This window comes from Podarcis gaigeae (genome assembly GCF_964106915.1).
Source record: "Podarcis gaigeae genome assembly, chromosome: 1".
NCBI lineage: Eukaryota > Metazoa > Chordata > Lepidosauria > Squamata > Lacertidae > Podarcis > Podarcis gaigeae.
In genome coordinates, this window is record NC_139678.1 from 76,722,813 (window position 1) to 76,749,255 (window position 26,443).

The 26,443-nt window shown below is 42.3% G+C and overlaps 1 protein-coding gene and 1 long non-coding RNA gene across 11 annotated transcripts in view; both read right to left on the reverse strand.

Annotated features, from left to right (window-relative positions):
- TSPAN4 (tetraspanin 4) overlaps positions 1–26,443 on the reverse strand; it is a 500,093-nt gene that overhangs the window by 108,683 nt on the left and 364,967 nt on the right. The gene's annotated exons all lie outside the window — the stretch shown is intronic.
- LOC310825443 lies at positions 4,600–6,312 on the reverse strand. The gene is made up of 2 exons (XR_014555321.1): positions 5,828–6,312; positions 4,600–4,879 (listed from the first exon to the last, which is right to left on the reverse strand). It is a non-coding gene; the product is annotated as an uncharacterized lncRNA (long non-coding RNA).

Sequence of the window (26,443 nt, forward strand, 5' to 3'; positions counted from 1 at the left end):
GAGTGTGCTTCTCCTGGAAGACACAGTAAATAACATTTAGAGGAGACGCCTGGAAAGACAAATACAACTCCTGCATGTAAACACTGTTTTACCATTTATATGCTTAAAGAGAAAAGAATACAGTATAAATCATATTCCTAGTAATAGTTTTAGGGGGCATCTCTTGATGTGCTATATAGATTCATAAAGGACCATCTGCTTCCTACAATACTATACTCTAAAGGGTATAGAACAAGAACCTCTGATTTCCTTTTGGCGCATAAGCTATTTTCAACTGAAATAAAAATAACACAAGGGAAACTAGCTTTACCTATTGCACCCATGGCATATCATTACCATCTGCTTAATGTTTGAATGGGAGGCCAATAGAGCTGGAGAAAAGAAACCTAGGGAGCACCAGCAGAGCAGCTTTGCTCCTTTATGTTAACGCCTGAAATAGAATGGGAAAAGAGGGTGGAGAGGAGGATCTAAACCAACTCCTTCATGGGGCTTTTGTGAACTCTTCAGATGACGATAAGCAAGTGGCTGGTGCTCAGCACGGGTGGTTGTTCTATGGGCAGCCAGTATCTGTTCCCAGTGTCCACCAAGAACTCATGGTGTAGATGAGCCTAGAGGAGGGAAGACTCACTTCCTTATCTCCATGACAATAGTGGTACCTCAGGTTACAAACACTTCGGGTTACAGACTCCGCTAACCCAGAAGTAGTGCCTCGAGTTAAGAACTTTGCCCCAGGGTGAGAACAGAAATCGCACAGTGGCAGCAGCGGGAGGCCCCATTAGCTAAAGTGGTACCTCAGGTTAAGAATGGTTTCAGGTAAAGCATGGACCTCTGGAACGAATTAAGTTCGTAACCAGAGGTACCACTGTACAGTGGTAAATTGGGTTGCATACGCTTCAGGTTACATATGCTTCAGGTTACAGATTCCGCTAAGCCAGAAATATTACCTCAGGTTAAGAACTTTGCTTCAGGTTGAGAACAGAAATCGTGCTCCGGTGGCGCAGTGGTAGCAGGAGGTCCCATTAGCTAAAGTGGTACTTCAGGTTAAGAACAGTTTCAGGTTAAGAAGAGATCTCCAGCATGAATTAAGTTCTTAACCTGAGGTACCACTGTATTGCAAAGTGATGGGGGGATCAGTTCTCCCTCGAAACAAATCAAATGCAAGTAAAACACAGACCAAGGCACCTGGCTAACTGTGGGAGCACAGAAATGTGCCCTTTTAGGGGTGGGCTTCAGGAGGTACGCAGAGGCTTCTTGGGGGTTGTATACAATCCACAGGCTAGCCATCCCTGCTTTACAGCATCCAAACGATTTCCATGTCCAAGGGAGACCAGAAAGCAGATAAAAAGTATCTTAAAAGGGGAAAAAAATTAAGTAGACTTGTACACTCTGTGAAATATCTAGAGCGTTGAACTTGCTTTCTTGATATTTTACTTATACAACTGTATTATCCCCAAAGAGGTACCTACAACAGAGTTATGGGGCATTTGAGAAGAAATGAAAACCGAGGGCAGGTCGCACCTCATAATTCAGCTCCATATGTCCCCTGGATACACGTGTAATTACATTAGGAAAACATTTTGCCCCAAAGAAAACAATTAGGGAAGCAATTTACTGTTTGCATTAAAGAAGGATGGCTTAATTCTTCAGATACACACCACAGTAAATGTAAACTGGAACATTTCAGTGAGTCCATACTGGAAGTGATACTGTATTTTTACGTTATGTGTGCAGAAGATGCTTTACGTCCTGAACGTAGCTTGGCAATCTACAGCCAATAAAGCTCACTAATTAGATGAAGAATCATAAATGCTTGACAATAATTCTAATCAGTGTTTTAATAGGATGCCATGCTATGTGCTGCATATCTGCAAGAGGAACAAATCAACCCTGGAGACCTGGCCTGTGTGCATGTGTAGCAGCTGACCCACTTCCCCTCCTGCCAATTTTCAAACAGGCCTCTGCATATGCTGTTTTGGCAGCTGCATCAAGGGAAGAACTGGATGCAGAACCTATAGGTAATCAAAATGCCCCACCCTGGTGGGATAAAGGAAGCATCATGCAGTGTGCTTATGCTATCTGATTTGGGTTGAACAATTTTCGGTGCTTAAGTAACATTCACAAGTTTTTGTTAATCAAGGAGGTAAAGATAGAGGGGTTCTGTTCTTTTAAAGGGGTTCTGTTCTTTTTCTCCAATAGAAATAATGAGTAATGAGGTGGAGATGGTTAAGGGGAGAGATGGAAGGATCTGTTAATCCCCCCCCCATTCCCTTATTTTTACAATCTTAAATTCTTCATCTTTCTACAACAGATTGCCATTTTAAAAAGGGAAATCCTCATGAAAAGTTATCAGCATACTGGTGTGAATTTCTCCTAACACACACAGTTTTGTACACACTATTGAGTAACATAACATTTGTTTTTGCAAGGAATTTACCCTAATATAAAGCATTTTGGCGTGTTAGTATCACAATATTGCCATTTTTATGCATACTTTCTCCTTACATATGCATTTTTGTACACATTGTGCGGCTGAATAATTGCATTGCAAAATTAGGAAAAGTGCAAATTTCAAAGAACAGTTACACTTCCGTTTGTATACGCTGTCCTTGCTTTAAAGGGAATATGTATCCAGAAGTGTAACAGTGTTTGTAACTACTCACACACTACTACACACAGTAGGTTCGCTTGCACATAAATGCATATTCAGAGATCTATCCGACTATAAGTAACTTTCTTCCCTGAAAAAATTTGAAAGAATCAGCCAGAAGTTGTCCATGCCACCAGTGCTATAATATCAATGGTCTGTGTGATAAATCAAAGTTGCCAAATTACTGTGCTATCCTTACTAAATTTGTCAGCAAAGTTCAGTTGCTGTACGATGTATCATGGGCCCCAACCAGTTACAAAAAGAAAGGCCCATGGGACTAAATATAGCTAATACATTTTTCCTAAATAATCTTGATTACCAAACCTCTTAATGCCCAAATCTGTCATAGCCTGACTGGCATGAAACAGCACTTATGTTTAGTTTTATGTCAATATTGTTATGAATAGAAATTATTAGACAGGCATAAAGAAAGCAATATGCCATTAAAAAGGGAGCAAAGTGTACAGAAATTTCGCCATTTAGGTCACTTATCCAAGTGATAAATCTCCAAAACTGCCTCTTTTCATCATTACTGAATGGAAATATTCGGTACCACTTCCCCTTCTCCCCCATCTAGAAGTGAGTATAAAGAGAGCCAGGAGCAATGGGCAATTGGACAGAAAAGCCCATCTAGGCATAAAGCAAGGATATCTGATATGAGTCCTTGCACCCCCTTCTGCTCCTTTAAACATCACAGCAGCTAATGAGCCTGATTACCAGTGACCCCCTCCTGCCCAGACCCCTGCTCTCAGTCTTTTCCTTATGGGTTTGATAGATGTGGTTCTCTCAGGAGATGTCTATGAGCCAATTTGTACAGTGGCCTTACAGCCCCATTACACAGATCGGATAAACGCACAGATCTGTCAGCCTGGCTCCGGTCCCGACACTCTCGCAAACCACTGCCAAATGACTTACAAAACTGCTGTGTCCTTTCCCTCCTGCCGCACTTCACCCCCGCATGGTGCTCAAACTGGTTTTCTGTTTCCTGCTGCCAAATCGCTTTTGAAAGCCCCCCTAGGGGCCTGGAGGAGGAGCCACACACCACTCGTTTCCCAGCACCACGGCCTGTTATTGCTTCCCAGTGAAAAATAAGAGCTCAAGCCCTGTGTAAATTGTTAATATCGCTTTCTTTTGCTCATAAAGAGGCACGGCCGATGCCCGACTGCTGTGCCTCGTGCATAATTCATGGCGTTCCTTAATGTGCAGAGCTCTCCTCTGCAGTCCATTTCCCAACATAAAATTTAGCCATAAAAAGCAGGTTCCTTGTGAAACATGAATGTGGCACCTGAATTTTAAGGTGGCCATGGGCTGCTTTAATTTCTCGTAATGGAGGCTTGCGGAGTGTCGGAAAGCAGTTGGCCCAGGATGGAGAAGAAGGGCAGAGCAAAAGATGAGCCAGATCTTGCCACTCTGAGGAATGCAGTGCTGCCTTTTCATTTATTAAGGCCTTCCCTGTCTCAAGGATTACTCCAAAGAAGACCCTGCCTTTACCAGCTAATGACCTGGACTGAAACCATTCAGGCTTCATCTACCTGCAGGGCTCAGCTGTATTCAAACACCCCTCCCTTGCACCACCAAAGACAGCCAACTCCAAACAAATGCCAGCATATATTTGGTTGGAAAAAAGAATGACCCAGCTGTCATTATCTGCATTGCTGTGATTGCCCAGAAAAGTTGCTCGAGCTCCCAGTCAGTACCAGCTTCTGCAGCACGAAACCAGTGGTCTCTGCAACCACTCCAAACATGCTGGTGTCGTGGATATTGTTGGCACAAACATATTGGGGTTGCAAATGTTTCTGTGATTCAATAGATCCTTTGTGCCCTTCTAATAAGCTGCCTCTCGTTTAAGTCATATTGAACACAGATGGGTGGTGCTGGAATTACTTCTTTCACCATTTTGTATTACTGGAAATATTCCCGAAATGAGTCATTTCCCACTACTGATCCCCCTCTCAAGTGTACAACATATATTTTATTCACAAGGATAATAACATTGACAACTAATTTTAAACATAAATTCAGGCCGCTTTTAAAATATTTTGCTAAATAAATATATAGTCTCTAAGAGCAAAAGGGGGTAGGAAATAGGGGGGGATGAGATATACGGTAGTGGAGAACATCAGAAGTGGGATAAATTAAAGCTGGAGCAGTTTAAAAGGTTGGAAGCTCTCCAATATTCTGCAAGGAAGTCAGATGCAACAAGGGCATTTCAATGTTATGTCCCAACAGGGGCTGAAAGGAAAAGAGAAACGGTCACAAAGAAAATAAAATCTGCATTTCGTTTATTATTATGTGGGCACTTAAACTGTCAATCCGAATTGGCTTTCTGCCTTCACCATTAAAATGGCACAACTTTTTTTTTTTTAATATAACAAAAGTGCTCTCTTCTGTCTCCAGAGATCTATCAAACGTTTGCACTCCTTTAAAGGTACAACAGATCAGAAGGTGAGAGGGTCGCTGAAGAAGACAAGTTAATTTAGGTGCACCCCCCTTCCCAGTAAGGCCCTGAAATGTCCATTTCAAGATGAATATGAACAGAAAGTGACTTGCGAAGTTTCTACAGGCAATTGTTCACTTTTGCGGGAGGGTCGGGGAGGATTCTAGGAATTATTTCTTAGGCCTCCTGGGATGCCCACCCAAGCGACAGGAATGTCTGAGGAGAAAAGGCCTAAAAGGTGAGGTGTATAGCTGAATGGGAGGGCAAGTTTTGCAGAGCCAGTGTGGTGTAGTGGTTAGAGGGCCAGACTAGGACCGGGGAGACCAGGGTTCAATTCCCTCCACTCGGCCGTGAAGCTCACTAGGTGACCTTGGGCCAGTCACTGCCTTCTCTAAGTAATAATAATAATAATAATATTAGCCCCAGCTTCCTTTCCCAGCTAGCATGAACACACCCTTCTTTCTCACACACTGTCTCTTAATCTTCCTCCTTTCCAACCTTCAGGATCACCGCTTCTGTCTAGTGCCTCATATGACCCTAACCTCTTTTCCTTATTCCTATCCCAGCCCTACCTGGGGGTCAAACCTGCAGCCTTCTGCACGCCAAGCACTGACCTCTGCCCCTTCCCTACAACTCCTACTTCATACAGCTCTGCCTTTTAGTGTTCATGGAAGAAAATGAAAAAAGCAAAAGTGACCTAATGAATTGTCAAATAATCACAAGACAATGGTTTGACCACTCACCTGAAGCATTTACAGCTCTTTCCCCATTTTGTTTCACAAGGGTTACAGCAGCCCAGCTGGCTCCTGAGTTTTAATGCAAGGATTAAATGAGCTAAGATTCCCGATGTTGCAATGCATTAAAGGGCAGAAGTTATTTTACACTAGTCCTTCATTATTGAAGTTTCTGTCATTGAATTTATAATTCAAAGACGATCCTGCTCTCGTCTGCTTTAGTGAAGCTTGCAAAAGATTCTGTATCATTAATTTTAAAATTCACACAATGTATCTAATACTGTTAGCAGTGTGTGCCAATAAATGTCCTTAGACAACCTTGGGTTTCCTCCCTCAAAACGGATTGCACAGATATCTTTCACAGCGTACTTTAGTGCAAAATATTCCACTCACTAGGCAATTCCCCCCCAATAGCACATACATGTGGTAGAAAGTCAAATCTCTTTTTCCCCCTATACTGGTTCCTATGCTGGTATACTAGTAGTTTAGGGGAGTGGGTGGCATTGTGGTCTAAACCACTGAGCCTATTGGGCTTGACGATCAGTAAGTTGGTGGTTTGAATCAGTGTGATGGGGTGAGCTCCCATTGTTCTGTCCCAGCTTCTGCCAACCTAGCAGTTTGAAAGCCACCCACCAGTGCAAGTAGATAAATAGGTACCGCTGTGGTGGGAAGGTAAACAGCATTTCTGTGCACTCTGGCTTCTATCACGGTCCTCTGTGTACCAGTAGTGATTTAGTCATGCTGGCCACGTGAGAAGCTGTCTGTGGACAAACACCAGCTCCCTCGGCCTGAAAAGCGAGAACGCCGCACCATAGTCACCTTTGACTGCACTTAACAGTCCAAGGGTCCTCTACCTTACCTTTTACCTAGTTTAGGAGAGTTTGAACAAATACCAAGGGTTATATAAGAAAAATTATAAGACCTACCCACCTATCCCACACTATATAGAAACAGCTTTGGGAGACCAGAAGGGAGGTTTTTGCCCTAAAAGTTCTACCAAACATGCACATTTCACTCCTCTTCAAAACACAAAACAAAAAACCAAATGTGATGGGAGGCTACAGCAGGAATGGATGTGGCTGGCATACATTTATCTGGGTAGGCATTGCATTATGGCCCTGTATCCTGGGGTTTTAATTCGCCACACTGAGATCATTGTTGTTTGTACTTAAAAGAAAAAACCTCACACAAAACTATTAAGAAAATTGCACAGAACATTCACCCCAGTCTGTGAATTACATGGGGGGAAACAAGCTTGCCTTGTACACAATCACCGTTTTGTTCCAGGTGAAATATAGACCAAGGCAGCAGGGAGGGACAAAGGGAGAACACAAGCTCAGCTGAGCCTGCACATGGCAGTGACAATGTCAGATTGCCATCCCCACACAGCTCTGAAAGTTTTGAAATATTAACAGGAACATTTGCACCCATCCCTTCTACAATGTGGTGCAATTTGGACAATGCAAGAAGAGCTTTCTGTTGTGGCTATGCCAGTTTGAAGTATTTGCCAGGTTTAGACAAACTGCAGCATGTTAACCACACGCGACTCCCAGTTAAGTTTTTTTAAAAAAATAAAAATTAAGTGGGATTAAATAAACTTTTGTTTATTTAAACCTTTTTTTATTTAATCAGTGATGGGAAGGAAGACATGCCGAGAATAGGGAGAAGAAAACCATGTGTTGCTGGTATCTGACCTAGGAAATTGGGCAACATTATGCAGATTGATAGAAACATACACAAGTTGAAAGGCACCTTGGAGGTCATGTAGACCAACCCACTTCTCAATGCAGGTTGGGCAGTGCAAGATGCAATTAAAGTGCCCCTGACAGATGGCTGACTGTACCTTCATTGAAGGATAGTCCATACTCCCAAAGCAGCAGGTACAGAAGACAGCACAATTCAATGGCCGGCTCAATCAAACTTCAACTCTACAATGATCAATGGTAAATCTACAGTGTAGAATAACCCAAAGCATGATGTGTTCAACCAGATCCAAAAATCCCCACAAATTCCATATAAGCAGAATGTCCTCAACTTTGAGGAATTGCTGTGCACCAGTGGTGTAGCTTGGGGGGGGGGGCAACTGGGTGCTTGCCCGAGGGGCAAAATTGTTAAGGGCACAAGTTGGCCCTCCAAACCTCAGCTACTGCTGGAGCTGCTTTCAATTAAATACACTGAAGTTTCCAAACTAAAATTCAGAAGGCTGTTCTTTGAGGAGCTCCTGCACATTCCAGCTGCAGAAGGCAGCCCAAGAGTGTTCCTGCTTCACATTGGACTGCATGATCTTGCTGGGAAACATTCCTACTCCCGAGCTGCAGGCTGGGCATTGTAGTTTTGGCACCTCACCTCCCAGCTGAAGAGGTGGGCAAGCTGAAAGGGCTCTTTCACAAAACCTGCTCGCCGAGGGAGATGGCGGCGAGACAGCTGTTCCCCCCAGAAAGGTCTCTTTCCTGCAGGTGGGCTGCGGCGCAGAAACAAACTGGGAGGCAGAGCTGGGCTGGGCCCCACCTGTGTGTTGGTTGTGACTCATGGCTCACATCTGCCTCCCTGCCGAGCGCAGGACAAGGAGGCTTCCTGGAGGCACAGCCCTGGTTCCCCTCTTCCCAGCAATGGAGGTGGCTCCATGCTGTCGGCAGCTGCTCTCTTGCACTCCTTAGCAAGAGGCAGAAGGAGGAGACCACCCAGAGTGCCTCCTGTGAGTGCCCTGAGGCCACTACCCACAGCCTGAGAGCCTCGGGCTTGGGGGGTGCAATGCTGGCCACCCATGCTATACTACTGCTGTGCACCTAAATCCCCAATTGTGTGCACAGTGCATTTCCTTGGTACTAAAGTCACTGAGGGAGCTACTGCTAGCACAAAGCTTATGTATGCACCAAAGATCACACTTGTGTCACAAAGCTGTTGGGTCAGAGATATTAAGCTGTTTGGTTTTTTAAAAGATGCCTTTTAAAAGCTATCCTGCTTCCTTATTCGGAAATGAATTCTCATTTGCTCAATTACATTTATGCAAACACTAATTTCCAGGAGCCAAGACACTATTTAGTGACAAGGAACTCTGTAGTGAGAATGAAATATGTCAGAGATGACTGCCAAGAGGGACATGGCAATATATTGTATGCTAGCCATTTTATGATTCCCACTTCTATTGCTCATCTCTCTCTCTTGCTCCCTCATTTTGAATGAGCTTTAAAGGTTATTTTGGTATGAAGTGCATACCTAGAGTTACTGTGCAATTAAAATCTGTTTTAGGTAAAGGTAAAGGTACCCCTGCCCGTACGGGCCAGTCTTGTCAGACTCTAGGGTTGTGTGCTCATCTCACTCTAGAGGCCGGGAGTCGGCGCCATCCGCAGACACTTCCGGGTCATGTGGCCAGTGTTACATCGCTGCTCTGGCTTTATTGGCTGAAGGATCATGACTAAGCCGCTTCTGGTGAACCAGAGCAGCGCACGGAAATGCCATTTACCTTCCCGCCAGAGTGGTACCTATTTATTTACTTGCACTTTGATGGGCTTTCAAACTGCTAGGTTGGCAGGAGCAGGGACTGAACAATGGGAGCTCACCCCATCGCAGGGATTCGAACCGCCAACCTTCTGATCGGCAAGCCCTAGGCTCTGTGGTTTAGACCACAGCATAAGAAGTACTTGAGTCAATAAAGACAGAGAGGCAGTATCAGATTATCTTAACAAGATTCTTATGATTCACTTACTGTGCTCCCTGGGACGACGGAAGAGTTAAGCTATTGTTGATGACACCATGAAAGTTCAGTTTGCCCATAAGAAATTGTGATGTCATTCCACTTTGAAAGGGATTCTTCTCATGATGAAGGGGTAAGGTGGTGTCCAACTTAGTGTTTTATTGATCACTGTATTGACACACCCTGCTGATGACTGCCTGCTACTCTGGAGGCACATCTGTTTTGCTTTTAGCCATATGGATTTGGTAACTTTGATCTGTGACTTAAGTACAAATCAAAGTATACCAAATGGAAGAAACATCAAGCAGGAGAGCACCTGGCTCCCCACCCATTAGCAGATCTCTAGCCCCAAAAGGAAGAGAGTAGAAAGGACAGCATCCAGTCAACTGCTCATTCTATACCTACGAATGGAAGATACTTCAAGCTGATGGTGTGCCAAAATCTATCTTTAACTTTCTCGAAAGTGTTCTTCCTCTGCAAAGGAGGCCTTCATTTTTCTGCCTCATTTCCAGGGCACTTAAAAATGTCAACACTGCAGGGGAGGCGATCTTAATTTTTCATTGTGAGATGGCCGAGGGTGGTGTGTGTGTGTGTGTTTCTTTTCAGTAAACCTTTATCCCAGCATTCTATAACCTCCCAGCCTGCCCACCTTTCCTGATCTGAAAAAGCCCTATGGAAGAAGCTAACTCGTTATGCCTTGTCTTCAGTTAAGGAGCAGGCGCCTAGGAAGAATGCAGACTACCAATGAGACCAACGGTAGAATGAAAGGGCATTTTGGCCACCTCAAAAGTAAGGCAAGATTGACAAGACCACATGCATGAGAATTTCACCAGAATTTTCTCTCCCCCTTGATAAATTTTAATGTAATCCCCCCCCTCAATAAATTGACATAGAATGGCTGGGGGAAATGCAGGAGAAAATTTTGGCATAGCACTGCTTCATGCTGAGCAGCACAAGGTTCCTCTCTATTTAGCTCCTTGGGCATTAGAAGAGTTCTGCAGCCCCAGAGGACACCCAGCAAAAGGTGATGCCTATGGAAACTGTCGCTCTGTGGACATGCAAGTGTATGTGAAGTAGTTTGTAGCCAGGAGGGGAAATGGTGTGACAGTTTTCTTTAATCAATTACTAAATACTAGGAAAGGAACAATTATACTCGAGAGGAACAGGCTGCAGTAGAACTATTACTCTTAGTGAGTCTAAGGTATAAGAAACTGGGTATGTAGACAGTAGTTAAAAGTAGTTGACGATCTGATTAGGATCTGGTAGTCAAAAAAGAAGGATGTAAATCTAATAAATAATGAATGTAAACATAATAAATAATAAAATAATTCAAATGTCTAGAATGAGACCCGTTTGAATTCCAAAATCAGCATCCACATTTCATTTGGTTCCAGGGTGGGCTGGGGAAAGCAAGTTAGAAAGGATAATGTGCCTTCAAAAGTATCAGGGATCAATCCTCTGTCAAAAAACAATTGCAGTTCAGCAAGGACACCAAAGCTTTAGAATCTCAATCTGGACATTCTAAACAAAACACTTCTCAGTGTAATTTCAGCACATACATTTCTATGGCATTCCATCTACTTATACTTCCTTTCAAGACATGTAATTTGAAACCCACTTCACTGTATGAGTTTACTTTCAACCTCAATTATATTGCTCTGTAATTCTATCAAGTGTTATTCATACAACCCCCATTACAAAACAACCTATAAACTGCAAAATTGCTTTCCCTGGAGTGGGCTGGTTGCTTTCAGCAGTGCTACTTTAAGGTAAGTGACTTCTGAATTATTTCCACAGATTCTCATTGCCTGACAATTTGTACTATTTTCACAATTATGTGAGATGGGGACTGGCTATTATCCCTATTTTACAGATGGAGAACTGGACCTCTGACTAAAGGTCACACTACAGTTCTGTTGTACAACACAGCATTAAAACTGGAAGACCTATATCTTCAGCCATCATCATAAATGCTTGAATGTCTTTTCTCAATTTATACATAGAAGTACAGGGAGGCTTCTGTACATTCTATGCCAAATTAAGAAAAGAGCAAGTAAAATTTATATTCCAAATGTAAAAGTTTGCTTTCCTGAGATGAAGGAAAAGCAGTATGAAGGAAACCAGGGAACAAAGACTGCAGAGGATAAAGAGAAAGGAGTGTAGTGATATTTTCTGGGTGTATAAGGAAAGAGGTGGAGTGAGAGAACCAGAGATTTGGAACAGAGACATCTATCTTCCTGCAGGGTAGGTTCAAGCATGGTCTTTTAGCCAGCAGCTCAATGAATTGACTTCACCCCCAAAGGCGCACTCCTCCATTGTCTCCCAAGACAGACGGATGTCAACAACTGCGCATCAAGTTGCCAGTCAGCACTCTAGTGGCAGCGTTTTGCACTAGATGCAATTTCTGCATAGTCTTCAAGGGCAGCCTTAGATAGAGTGCACTGCATTAGCTGAGACGGGAGATAATCAGAGCAGGCGAAATTGTGGTCAGGCTGCCTTGTTCCAGGAATGGCTGTAGCTGGCAAACTAGCCATAGCTGGAAAAGGGCATTTCTTGCCACTGATGCCACTTGGACCTCAAATGATAAAGGTGGGTGAAGGAGCAGTCCCAGCCAACAAACCTGGTTTCCTATTGACACATTTGAAACAGAGCTGGTGTAGCAACTTTCCACCTTCTCGAGTAACTAATCATGAACAAAACAGTGGCTACTTTTGAAATGCATAAAGGCTATCTTGATAGAAATATTAAGATTGATCCCCTTGATTCACACACCATTGGCTTTGCCACTGGAGTTCATTTTCTAAGTCTAGTGCCAACTGAAATATCGATCGAAACATAATTTCATGACAGCCGTCTTGGATTCCAATACACTAGCAGCTTACACTACCTGCCAGATTGATAACATGACTTTTTAGATGCATGTAGACCACCTCTAACTGAAGTACACATTTACTGCTCCTGGCGATGAATTAATTGATTTATATATTCTGTGCAAACACACACCATATAATATTCAAGGCAGCTTCTGTATAATGTGAAATTTAAGAGACTATTCCAATCACTTTTTACCCTACTATTGGTTTAACCATGCCAGTTCTATTAGCAACTTCACATCCAGCCATAATTTTGCATTTTGGTTGCTGACATTTATCTTTGTCATGTTGTATATTTCTGGGTAAATGGAACAATCTATAACCCTTCCTACAGTTGTTTTAAGAAAAGTGTTGCTCCAGTCAATTTCCTCAGTTAAGTATCATCTTTCTACCTCCATTATGCATGCAAAGCCACTCTGCCTTTGCAAAGCTGCTCAGAGCCTTCTGCGTTATTTTAATTATTTTTGCTTTAGGGGAAAGAACATTGACTTGAAAATATGATAAGAACCCATTGCACACTTCATTTCAGCCATCTATGGAGCTATTAAGGACATTATGTTTCCATTTTCATAGGACAGAGCCCTATATTTTAAGCACAATGCAATAGCGGATTGTTAATCAAGGGTATATCAAAACTGGATTGCAGTTTTTATTAAAGAAGGATATCAAAACTATTGCAACCTGATTATGGTATCATGGTGTTTTGTTTTTAAAGGGTTGTTTCCTAATGTGCTGGAAGCTGCAAGTATAGGTTGTGATGGCCGCATTGCCTAGCCTACTGAATTAAGTAGCATGGTTCCACGTAACTTCACATAACTGCAATGCAACCATTTCATTCAAGGCACACTTTTAACGTGGATGCAGAGCATGATCCAACAAGTATGATCCAAAATATTCTCAATGTCAAATTGATTGATGACCTAATGCTGTTCTCATTCTCTATACTACTAGCTAAACTATAGTACTATTGGGCTTAAATATTCAGTATGTCACAAAAGAGTAACAAGACACAACATGAGAAAACCCACATGTTTGATTTTTTAATGGAAGTAAGAATTAATTCTATTATTCTATCCTATGCCTTTGAATCATCATCAGATGAAATAAGTTACACACCAAATAATATGGGTATCTGGCTATAAAGACCAGCTGCAGCTGTGGGTGAGTGAGTGCCAGCCTGAGCTTGCCTTCTTAGCTGGCACTTTCTACCCGTTCTCTCTTGTCTCATGAAACCTTGCGTCTAAGTCAACTGCCTCTTCTTAGCTCAAGGCCCTGCATCCTTCCCTTCTGTTCCATTCATTCCTGCACCTCACTCGGGACTTATCTGCACTCACCTTTCCTCCACTCTTTCCATGCAGACATCCAGGCTTTAACACTCCATGTCCAAGCTGGTATGAGTTTGTATTGTGTGTGTTTGTCCTGTGATCACCCGCTCTTTAAAGCTCAATCGGAGCAAACAGCAATCCGCAGAAAACACAGGGAAAGTGTGGGGCAGAAAGCAACAACACATGCTCAGACAGGGAGCATGGAAAGAGTGGGACAGAAAGTAAATGTGGATAACCCCAGTCTGTTGTCCTCCTAGACAGTAGCAGTGCTGACTGCTGCCAGATTTGTAATGCCATTTTGCCTAAATAACTTACAATAAGGTTGTGGTTTATGTCTATTTAGTCACAATGAAAATAGCATGCAACTGTTATTTGAAATTGCCTGAATTTGCATCAAAACCTTGTGAACAGTTTATTTCAACTCTAGAAACTTTTTAATGCGTCTCAAGACAGTGTCAAGGAAAAGACTCAGGCTTATAAATAAAATATTGCGCTACAAAACGTCTGCGGCAGAATGCTTGTCAAAACTCTCCTTCAGGTCATTGTATAATTATAATCCTTCATCATAAATGGCAGCCCTCAACTACTTTTACAAAGCGTTTGCTAGTCTAACCCCATTCTATCCTCTAGACTTTAGGAGGGATGGCCAACTGGAGACCCCAAAGCTAAATCTGGCACCTGAAGCAACTGCATCTGGCCTACAGTGGCTCTACTGAATTTCAATCAAGGTTAAATTAACAAAAGAAAAGTACAAGAGTTTCACTTATAAGAAAAAAGATATAACTAGGTTTGCATTTGTGTTTTCCTATACAGGCTAGATATTGATTTGGTTAATGGCATATCCCATCTTCTATGGCAATAAAGTAGAGCTAATGAGTGGGATTCACCCAAGGAGCCCCATTGACAGAAGCCCTGCTCGAGCACTTCTGTTTGTGCAAGAGGGCTTGCTTTCCCCACTTTCCCCATGTACAAAAGGGGGGTGGGGTTCGTTCCATAGGGCAATCTGCATTGTTTGTGCAGATGGAACGTTTGTAATAGCATGACATTGAATGCCACCCATGACACCGTTCAAGTTCCCTCTGGAATGACAGAGAGCACTGACAACTCGCTTCATGGAGAGGATATCTCAGAAAGCTTTGACATTCTTTACTCACACATGAACACACACACACACACACACTGATGACCTCATGTCTCATTATGTACCATCATGTACCATGTACTATCCGTATTTTTTTGTATTTGTATACCACTTTCAAGGCAGGCCTCATAATATGTTTACAAATTTATCTGGGCAGCCAATTTTCAGAAGGACAGTCTACAGGCCATTATGATTTACATTGTCGAAAGCCTTATTCAGGTCAATAAACGCCATATACAGGGGTTGGTTTTGCTCCCTACATTTTTCTTGAAGCTGCCAGTGAAAATCATGTCCACTGTCCCCCTAGAAGGCCAAAAAACATTTTGGGATTCAGGAAGGGTCACCTCGGATATTGTTACAAGACGGTTTGCTAAGATCCTTGCAAGAATTTTGCTGGCTGCATCTAATAGAGAGATGCCTCAATAGTTTCCACAATCAGTTCTGTCACCTTTTTTTAAAGAGATTGATAATTTTGGCATCTCTAACGTCTGCTGGGATTTCTTCTCTTTCCCAGATTTTTTCAATGAGCTTGTGAAGTTGTTGTGTAAGTTCAATTCTGCCCACTTTGAAGATTTTGGCAGGTATACCATCAGGTCCACTGGCTTTGCTGTTTTTTATTTGGTTAATAGCTGTACACAACTCTCCCAGATTTGGAGATGAACATCTCTAACTTGTTTTTGCAGAATTTGTGAGAGGACCTCAGCAGCTACGGTGGAGTTGCGGTTAAGGAGATGTTGGTAATGTTCTTTCCATGGCAGTGCAATAGCTTCATTTGGCTCCTCCATGATAATATGACAGCAACAATCGCAGATAACAATGGCTCTCAAAGGTGTAACATTGGAAAATGTTGATCACTTCTCCTACCTAGGCAGTTATCTTTCCACAAGGGCGAATATTAATGCCAAAATCCAACATCACCTGAGCTCTGCAAGTGCGGCTTTCTCCCAATTGAAGTACAGAGTGTTTGAGGACTGGTACATTCGCAGGAAAACCAAAATGCTTGTTTACAAAGCTATTGTACTACCAACCTTACTATTTGCTTGTGAAATATGGACCACTTAAAATTAAAGGCCATCTCCAACTCCTCGAAAGATTCCATCAACGGTATTTCCGAAAAATTTTACACATCACTTGAGAAGACAGGTGAACTAATATCAGTGTAGTGGAAGAAGCAAAGATCACCAGTGTTAAAGCAATGATTCTTCAACATCAACTTCGTTGGACTGGTCATGTTGTGTGGATGCCTGATGATCGCCTTCCAAAGCAACTACTCTATTCCGAACTTAAAAACTGAAAGCATAATGCTGGTGGTCAACAAAAGAGGTTTAAAGACTGCCTCAAGGCAAATCTAAAAAAAAATATAAACACTGAAAACTGGGAAACACTGGCCTGCGAGTGCTCCAGTTGGAGAACAGCCTTTACCAAAGGTGTCATGAGCTTTGAAAACACTCGAACTCAGGACGCAAGGGAGAAACATGCTAGGAGGAAGGCACACTTGGCAAATCCACACCGTGATCAACTCCCGCCCAGAAATCAATGTCCTCACTGTGGAAGGACGTGTGTATCCAGAATGGCCTCCACAGTCACTTACGGACTCATTGTTAAAACCGTGTTTATGGAAGACAATCTTACTCGGCTATGAGTGATCTCCAAAGAAGAAGACATAATAATATGCATTTTTTTTTCTTTTTCTTTTTAAAGGAGGGCAGGTGTGAGCTACCTGTGTCTGAAGCCTCAGCCTAATTTCACATAGGTGAAAAGGAAGAAGAGGGAAAAGAGGGTGGCAGAGAGAGGGAGAGAAAATGAGTGCCCTGTCTACTTTGGGCTCTAGCACCATCCATTGCTAGCATTGTTTTATTTAACAAAGTTCAACTAATTTTTATTCAGAATACACCTACTGAAATTAATTGACTTAACTTAGTAATGATAATTCATTCCTGAATAAAATAGTTGAGCCCAAAATTTATACACCACTTAATTGTACATAGAACCTCTTAGCATGCAGCCCTTAACAAATTACTCCTGACAAAATGGGACCCTGAGAAGGAAGCAGGTTCCCCATCCTTGCTGTGGAGCAAGAAATAGCACCTCCATAAAGCAAACACCAAGAATGGCTCTAAGCATCATCCAGTAACCTTGTGTGTTTTGTTTTTGGTATGTATCTTAAAACATGCTTTGTTGTGTTTTAAAATTCTGTAAGCTGTCCTGGGAATTTTACTGGATGGGTAGAAATTCCACAAACATTGTTAGCACTGTTTCAGTTGGAAGTTCCTAGGCCTAGTAATGAAACAGAGCAAAATTACTGGCACCATCAGCATGTACTAATGAATTGTCATCCATGCTGAAACGTTGCAAAATTGCTATAATTATCTGTATGTTCTCACTCCTAATAGTTACAATTCTCAGAATGCTCCTTGCTTGTAAACTACAAAATGGAAAGAAACACACACACACACACACACAAACACACCACGAGGAGGCTATTCAAGAACACCTTGAGGATGTATATTTGTTATAGCTCATATAATTTCCTGGGAACCCCAGGCAAAAAGGCTCATCTTTTTTATTAAGCCATTTTCATTATAACAACATTGCAATCATCATCACTATCACCATCACTGCATGAGCAAAGCACACAAACCCAACCCTGTATATACTGTACTGTAGACCAAAAACATGGCAAAAAGCAAAAGCAAAACCCAAAAGGCATCTTAAGAAGAAAATGAAACTGTTTGGGGGAGTAGTTCCAGGAGTGTTAGGAGACCTTCTCTCCCAACAAGGAGAGCAAATCTGCAGATGTTTGCCTCTCTCTCTCTCTTTCTCTCTCTCTCTCTGCCATCAGATAAATGTGAGAAGCTTGAGATTGTGTGTAGGTTATTATCCAACCAGTGCATTCAACTATAAGATCTATTGCCATGTGATGTTAAGCAATTTTTAAGACAATGAATTTTTCTAAGTGAGTCTATGTGAAGATACAGCATATAGTCAAAACTATGTATATACAGTAGAGATGTATATTAGTATATATATATAGTATATATCACTGAGACTGTGACTTATTCCTGCCAGGAAGACTTACGAAATCAGGTTTGAGCAAGACAGTTGCAGGTTATGAGCATAAGATGGCCTATCCAGTCCAGCTTCCTGTTCTCATCAAATGCCCATGGGGTGCCCCAAAGCAGGACATGAGTGCAATAGCTCTCTTGTGACTTGTGAATCTTTGCAACTGGTATTTAGAGGAAAGTTGTGATCTTGTCACTTCTGTGGACTGTGAGACATGTAAATGTGCAATAACCCCACTGAAAGCAACTCTTGCCTGTGGTGTCTCCACAGCTTCTACTGCTCATTTGAGTTTGGAAACTCTACTTCCTTTCAAAGAATGGGGCTCTGCAGGGACAGCCTTAAGAGAGGATGAGCTGTGTGTGTGCCCTGGGTGCCAACCTGAAGTTTAGTGTTTATGAGTGTACAGTGTACAGTCATACGTCGGGTTGAATGTGCTTTGGGTTGAGCACGTTCGAGTTGTGCTTCGCAGCAACCCGAAAGTAACGGTGCGTGTTACTTCCGGGTTTTGCTGCTTGTGCATGCGCAGACGCTCAAAATGACGTCACGTGCATGTGCAGAAGCGGCAAAACGCGACCCGTGCATGCGCAGACGCCATTGCTTCTTACGTTCGCTTCAGGATGTGAATGGGGCTCCAGAATGGATCCTGTTCGCATCCCAAGGTACCACTGTACTAGGGCAAAATTACTGAGAGGTATCTCTGAGTCATTTGTTGAACATTGTTAGCAGCGCTTTTCTTCTAGAAAAATGGGGATGGTATTCACCATGAAGTTGTTACAGTAAATGCCATAATTTTAACCAGTGCTTTTCTTTGGGGGGGAGGGGGAGTGCCAGTACTGCATACCCTTGAGTATCCCCAGAAGAAAGGTCCTGGTTATTAGGAAAGCCTGGTAGCAATGAAGTCTGTTACACTACCATGCTTTGAAGTCTTGCGCAACTTGGCAACATGGCAAAACAGAAATGGAGGGGTTGGGGAAAGGTACTATTTTTCCTAGGAGTGGTCCTGGATCATTGCACCATCTCACTTCATTTTTAAGCCTTGCCTCTTTTATAGGCAGTACAAAGGTGCCTATTTTTGTATATATTCAATTCAGAATTTCTCATTGGGGGCAAGTGGAATTTGAGGGACGGGGCCATCTTGACCTTCTATCAAGGATTTACATGTATTTGTCTGGGGATACATACCTAACCACAAAGGTTTTACCAATAAAAGGCTAGGTCATTAAAGCTCCTCACATCATGCCATCCATTATTCCACATCTTTTTATTTATTCTGATTACATACAGATATGACAAACTGGTAGGGTCGCTACTTATTTTTTAAGGAGCGATGGATGAAAACTGTGGACCCAGTTGCCATTTGTCTCTTCCTCTCCCCAAGTTCTTCCACTCCCCAAGCAGCCATTCTGTTTGGTTATAGTACAGGGAGAGATGAGATAGTGCTGGCAGCTCCGGCAGCTCAGCTGGGACCAGAACTCCACTCTCGGAACTTTCTCCTCAGCAGCCAATTCTACCTGGCCATTTTGTAACTAGAACCTTTGGGCACCTGAAATGGCTTGCTTTTTCTCTTTTCTCCTTAGACTTCCCCCCTCCTTCCTTTTACATTGTGTTATTTCGACTGTAAGCCTCAGGGCAGAGCCATGCCATTTTTTAAATCTTTGCAGTGTGTCTAGAAAAATTACTAATACTAGTAAAAATATGATAATGGGCAAAGATAAAATTGAAGTAGTGATAGTCAGGAAGATTTAGATTCGCTGTGGCTCTTACAGCCCATTGGCAACTCGGTAAGATAGGAAACAGAGCCTTGCGCCTGTGCATTCTGCTGCTTCCAATTAGCACTGTACACACAGATGGCTAATGACTCCATTGCATTACAGATACACCGGTCTATTGCTTTTTATTCATGCTGATTATATACAGTGGTGCATTTCTCTAAGCAAGGTGTAACTCTGGGAAGTATTACTGCTAACGGGAAGAACAATATTGGTAACTCGGCAAAGGAAGACAAACTAAGGTGGTGCAGAATGGCCAAATATTTCCATCTGCTCCACAAACTGGGATGCATCAAATGATAGTCTGGGACCAACCTTTCTGTTGTGTATTTGCACACAGACACTGGCAGAGAAAGGCAGGCTTACATTCCTACAGAACCAGAAGAAACATTTGCTGTCAGAGGATTGGGTTCAAAGAACACATCTCCTGGGGAGGTCGAGCAAAGCAAGACTCTTCAGATGAAATGAACTACCTTGCCAGCTTCTTATGGCAGGATGTCACTCTCAGTAGCCTTTCTCCTGTTAAGACGTGTGCCCTAAGTAGCAGAGACTATTTTAAAACCATTCTCTTTCCAAAGCAATGTAAACATTATTTTCTATTATGTGCAACTGAGACAATTAAATGGGCAGACATCGCAAGGACCTTAGCAGAGAGATATTTGCATTGCTTTGTATAATCATTATTCCTAAGGACTGCACTTCTTAAGCACCAATTCTCAATGTGCTGTTATGTTCCTAATGCAAATATGGAAAGGATGGGAATATAAATGCATGCTTATTTGGTATGCTTTTATATTGCTTCCTATAGAAAGTGTCTGGCTCTTCCTGCCCTATTAAAAATGCAATAATATTTAGCTACTTAAGACAACTGTGCAATGTTATCTCAGTATTACAAACGCAAACTGAGAAATTCAAAGTATCTTCAAATGTTCTATGAAAAGGCTACTCCTGCAGGAAACACTGTAATGGTACTGTGTCATTTCATGAGCAGTGGCACCTCAATTGGATGTGGGATATTGTTCCTTGGATTTCAGAAATGGCTCCCTATAGCACCATTCAAGCAAATTCCTTCAGACACCACAGTTACAGCCATCTCTGTGGATACAGGTAACTGGGACACTTTGTCCTGCAAATACTCTGTGTTTAAAAGCCACATAAAGTGCTTGCCGCTACATTATAAGATAGTGATCTACTCAATAGTCAAACCCCTAGCTATGCTCAAACCCATGGTTTCAAAATGAAGGTAAGGGTAACATTTTTTAGATCTGTAGGGGCAATTTGTAATTCCAAATCAGCTCAAGTGTCCAGGGTCCCTTTGCCACCCCCAACCCTTTCTCCAGTGACTAGCAGAAAACTTTCTTCCATTTTCAAGCAACTTGGACTATCTAGACACTGCCCTGCTCTCCTTTTTGGCCAACTGCCCCCTCCCTCCCAGAGTCCATTCCATGGTCGCTCCTGCCACCCTCAGGAGGAAGCTTGCTAGTTTCAGCCCAAATGTACTTTTCTGTTTCTGGGATGAACTCCGATTGATATCAGTCAGTTTGACCCGATGAAAACCTAGTGTTATGGAACACCAATTCACTAGTGCATATTATCAGCAACACATTCTCCACCTTGCAAGCATTTGCAACTGTTTTAAAATGTTTGCTTTTCGTGAACTGAAAAATCAAGCACAAATTAGTAAAGGTATGTGGCACTTTTTAAAAGGCAGGCAGCTTTTCTAGAGTACAAGTTGGCGAACTTCAATCAGTCAATGTTTGACTTGTTGCACATGAAAACTGGCTCACTATATGAGACAAACAAGCAGTGACTTCTCTTTAATGTCCACGCTGCTATCTTTATGCTTAACAGCAGCATTTTGTAATCATCACGACCACCATACCTAGAAAATGGGAAATGCACTATATCACCAACTGCGGGTGGCGCTGTGGGTAAAACCTCAGCGCCTAGGACTTGCCGATCGCATGGTTGGCAGTTTGAATCCCTGCGGCGGGGTGCGCTCCCATAGTTCGGTCCCAGCGCCTGCCAACCTAGCAGTTCGAAAGCACCCCCGGGTGCAAGTAGATAAATAGGGACTGCTTACCAGCGGGAAGGTAAACGGCGTTCCGTGTGCTGCGCTGGCTCGCCAGATGCAGCTTGTCACGCTGGCCACATGACCCGGAAGTGTCTGCAGACAGCACTGGCTCCCGGCCTCTTAAGTGAGATGAGCGCACAACCCTAGAGTCTGGCAAGACTGGCCCGTATGGGCAGGGGTACCTTTACCTTTAACAGTTTAATCTCTTCAGCCATTATCTGCTAACCATCCCATATTTATGAAGTTTGGTTAATTGTTGGACTCCTTTTGTTTCTCACTGTCTGTATTCCAAGGTCCTCAACTGTAGTGGCTCACTTGTGCCCTTCCGGATCAGTAGCTATGCCAGCTGTGAATAACTGGAGTTGGAGCCCAACAACATGGGGCAGGGAGCTGGTTAGCCACCCCTGTCCTAAAATTGTCACAGCACCCACAAGGTATGGGTGAAAGAAGCAAGGATATGTTGTTCCATTAGAATCCAAGTAATCATGCAAATTTGTGTCAATGTAAAAAGTCTCTCCCCCCCCATACTAAAAATGGTTGGCTTAATTAAAATATTTGAAGGCAAAAGCTTTGCTGAATCCACACCTGCCAGTAGGTTGGTTTTATAACCTGATCTTGTGGCAGATAACTACAACAAATCTGGTGCTTCTGCTAATTAGAATATTAATTACCCTGAGATTCTTTTTCTGTTAATCTTATTGATGCAAATATTATTAATTCTATTAAGCCCCCATATTGATGCTGACTGACACCATGCATAGTAATCTCCCCTTAATAACTTGCAGTGCTGAAGGCAAAATATCAATCTCCCGCCAGCAGCAACTTGTGTGCTTTAGGCATTCATGAATTGATTATTTTTGCTTCCGGTAAAAACAATAATTAACTACCGCAATGCTATGATGTAAATAAACCTATTGGGGGGGGGGAGAAGGGCACAATACAGGAGTGTCATGCACATGTCAGCAACCTCATGTGTCTTTTGATGAGAGCAGCCAAAAACAGAATTAAGGGAAAACATGTGGTGGATTGATTTTTTTTTTTTTTAAAAAAAAGAAGTTTATTCCTGCTCAACAGAGCATGTAAAAAGAAAGCAAATTTATATGGTGAATGAAGTTATATACTTTGTCCTAGGAAAGTTTACATTAAGGGCTTATGTTGTAATATATTTGTTATGAGAATTATAAGGTCTAAGATATAAAATAAATGTTCATAAATGTACCAGGCAAACACACACACACACACACACACACACACACACGTCCGAAACAGTACAGTTGTACCTCGGGTTAAGAACTTAATTCGTTCCGGAGGTCCGTTCTTAACCTGAAACTGTTCTTACCTGAAGCACCACTTTAGCTCATGGGGCCTCCTGCTGCTGCTGTGCCGCCGGAGCACAATTTCTGTTCTCATCCTGAAGCAAAGTTCTTAACCCAAGGTACTATTTCTGGGTTAGTGGAGTCTGTAACCTGAAGCGTATTTAACCTGAAGCATATGTAACCAGAGGTACCATTGTACAGGAAAACAGTCCTAAAGCCACTTTGACTCTTTCAGTGACCTCAAATATTGTCTCTGTGCTCACAAATCCATTTTTAAGGGCACATTTGGGTATGAATACGGTGAGCCTGTGACCTGGACTCAGGAATTAAGTATATATCATCACAAAAGAATTGCCAGGCTCTCCAGGTAAACCAATCAACAGGTTTCCTGCCAGACAGGATTTTGTTGTAGGCTGCCCATTCTGTGATATATGTATGATGTATTGGGGGTGGTCTTGAGGTAAAGGGTGAGAATTTCAAAAGTCTATATGAGTTTGCACACCTTTGTTCTGGGTCTCTCCTGCCTCCTGCGTGTGGTTGTGAGCACCCTGTTGCAACAGTTAATAAAGATCAGGCTTACTAGCTGCTTTGCTTCTCAATATTATTTGGCTGTCCTCTGTTATTTTCTCCTACCAATAGAGAGCCTACAAATGGCTCTATATGGGCTCTTGGGTACCCCATAAGGGAAAAGGAGCAGTTTTTTTCTCTTATAACATATTTTATGGATATATTACTGAAGTATTTGTTTGTTGTTTTTCTAACACATTTTTTTTCCTCAGCTCTGTTTTTAGTTGCCGAGCTTTGTGTTAAGATTTTTTGTGTTTTTTTGCCTTCCATTCTGGGAGATTGGAAGAAAGTTCCATAAATAAAGGCCACCCACCCTGGAATCACTGCATAAATGTATATTGTTATGATCAGTTTAAATGCACAGCAGGCGGAAAATAGCCTGCAGCGACGTGTAATATGAGGAGTGTTCAGTAGGCAGGCATCCTTGGTGGGAGAAAAGCAACACTTTTTCCCCTGTGAACTTTGTTCACAGAAGCATTCGAGAGACACGAAGCTCCTTCAGGGCAGTGCCTCCTACTGGAGTCGACAGTCAGAGCCATGCAAATTTGCTTTTTTCTTGTTGTAGGAGCCACCCAGCACCTTCCAGACCAAGTAGCAGCCAACCTTTCCAAATCAAACTGGAACTGTAAAACAAAACTCAGCTATAGATCTGCATGTTAGAAATCAACTGTGGACTAAAAGAATGGCCATAAAAAAGGAAAACAGAGTATGGAATTGAATGCAATACATCTCCCCTACCTTCTGCATTGGCAGAAGCTGTAAGGACCTACAGTAGATCATGTAAGAGCACACAGAATCCTTTGCAAAATGGTCCCGCAAGCTACGGCAGGGACAATGGAAGCCTCTGTGGACAGAAAGTTACACATAAGAAATTTCCATTTTCACTAGACGTTCCTGGAGGGCATTGAACATGTTCTTGATATAGCAGAATAGTATTTTTGCGGGAAAGGTGTGTCCAGGGATTAGGGATCCTCCGCCCCAAACTTTCTGCAGCATCTTACTTCCAAACACTGCATCAGACAACACTCCTGAACCTATTTTGTAGTCCTTGGGAAAGGTGTGCACAGGCACAGAAGTGGAGGAGGAGGGTTAAAAATACCCAGCAAGCGAAAAAATACCTGTAAATGCTGCCATGGAACATGCCATATTGCCCCTTCAAAGCTGTTTCTCCCATGCCAGGTAGGCCTGACTAAGTGTGCAAACTTAGTTAGATCAAACTTAGTTGGTCTCTAAGATGCTACTGGACAATTTTTTAATTTTTTTTATTTATTTCGCCTTTCTTCAGTCATCTGGAGATGGTCAATGGTAAGATCTTATTTACCTGATTCTGGAGAAACATAAACAAAGCCCGCAGACAGTGGAACTCAGAGGTCATCTCAGGGCGGAGGTACAACACCTTCTAAACATCCTGATCAGGAATTCCATACTGCAGCTGATTCCTACCCAAAGTGGGGGTTGTTGAAAGCAGAACCCAGCACTTACAACAAGCCCCAAAGGGAGCTGCTTTCTTTGCCTGCCATTTCAAACTATGTGGGCAAAGAAAATGGGTTTTGCAGCCACAACTGATCAGCTTGCTCAAGGCAAGCTAGTGTCAGAGACTCATGGTTGCAGTAGGTTTTGAATGGCAACCTGAAGATTTCAGGTGGAGGTTTCAGTTTTTGCCACCACCAGAGTCCAGCTGCACAGAGATTAACCACACTCATCAAGGAAGACTCTTCAAAGAAATAGGCCACAGCTGGGCAAGCTCTTTGATAATTATTGAAACCTTCTGGGTCTGTTCTATGGGGTTTCTGAGCTTCCTGACTATGGACCAACATATCAAGAGCCAGGTCAGAAGCTCTGTGAGATTCATAGCTGAGCTGGAATTTAAACCCAAGCCTCACTCTTCAAAAAGTCTAACACACATTCATTACATCATGCTCTCTCTTCTTCACAGTCTTACACTTGAGGAAGTTTAATTTTAAATTATATGCTTCGGAAACAGATCAAATCTGCATTTCCTATACACTTCACTCATTTTAATCCTGAATAATTATCTCCATAATCAGAATGCAGATACAATCTGTTTGACAACCCGACAACCCCACAATCACACTTTGTTTGTTTTCATTTTTTTCAAGGCTGCCTTAATTTTAAAGCCAGCAAAACAAAACTGAAACAAATCAGAATGCAGCCATTTCATATACCAGCAACCTGTTGGCTCCTTCACAAGATATTTGATTTATCTGATAAAATTCCTCCTCCATAATACTCACAGATAAAACAACTTCTGATTGAATATATATATATATATATATATATATATATATATATATATATATAGTCAAAATATATTTCTTTCAAGCGCAGATGTTTGGAATGATTCAGAGGCATCCTGGCACCGAGCCTCAATTCTTCAAGAATCTTATAACAATGGCTCTGTCTGCTTTGGCTCTAAAGGTCAATTTTCTGTGGAATGACAATAAGGAAAGCAGACAGCAGTCTCTCTCAAGTCAGGCAGGCTCTCACTATTGTTTGGAGTGGAGGAAGCACATTCTCTCTATGATTAGAAAAGGTTCTGGTATATTCCCTGGAGCCCAGCAACCCAGAGGTTCAGCATTTCAAGACACAAATCACACAGATCCCACGGCTTAAAAGAATCAGAAGAGAAACATCTTTATTTATATCTCACTTAGTAAAGACTGCAAGCAGCACAAAGGGATAACAAAACAGACAATCTGCTTCCACTGGTGTTGTGTTGATGCAGACTCTCTTTTATAGAATCATAGAATTGTAGTGTTGGAAGGGACCCTGAGGGTCATCT